The following is an 840-nucleotide window of genomic DNA, read 5'->3' on the forward strand; positions in this document are numbered from 1 at the left end:
TGTATACCGTAGACCCCGCTTGGCCACAACCTTAAACGGTCCGATAAACCAAGGACGAAGCTTCGTCCTGAAGAATGCACATGCAGCATGTGTAGGAAGGTTTTGAGTGTTCGATAAACCAGATCCCCGACCTTAAAACGCTCCACTTTGCCTCTACCTTTTTCATCTGCATATTTTTTTACAGGTCTTGGCTTTCGGCCATCGCATCGCAAACGTGTCGTAGAACACTTAGTCTGGTAGACAAGAAGTCATCAACTTCTTTACGGATAGTGAGGGGGCTGATATCAGCCAGCCGTTCGGCTATTCCTCCCCAACCAACCCCTGAACAATGAGATGGCGGCGTCAGTGGGACGCGAGGGTGTATCAGCCCATTCACGAAGAACGGCGTGTAGCCGGTAGACGAATGCACTGCATTGTTCAGTGCAAAGTCTACGATTGGCAACATGGCGCTCCAGCGCCTCGGCGACTCAGCGCAGACGCTGCGAAGAACGTTTTCGATGACGCGATGCACCCATTCGGTTTGACCATCGGTCTGCAGATGATCCGCTGTCAACATATCCAACTTGGTGCCTAGCACCTTGAAGATAGTCAACCAAAATTTTCCCGTGAAACGGGGGTCGCTGTCAGAGACAATCGACTCTGGGAGTCCGTGTGGACGGAAAACACGATCCACGAACAGCGTTGCTGTACCGACTCCGTCGATGGTGTCTGACACCGCAGCCAAATAAGCCATCTTGCCCAACCCGTCGACGAATACCACGACACCCGTGTTGTTCGCCGAATCTTTCTGCAGGCCAAACACAAAGTCCAAGTTCATGGACTGCCAGCACCCAGTGGGTA

Source organism: Plasmopara halstedii (assembly GCF_900000015.1).
Source record: "Plasmopara halstedii genome assembly, contig: Scaffold_658, whole genome shotgun sequence".
Lineage (NCBI taxonomy): Eukaryota > Oomycota > Peronosporomycetes > Peronosporales > Peronosporaceae > Plasmopara > Plasmopara halstedii.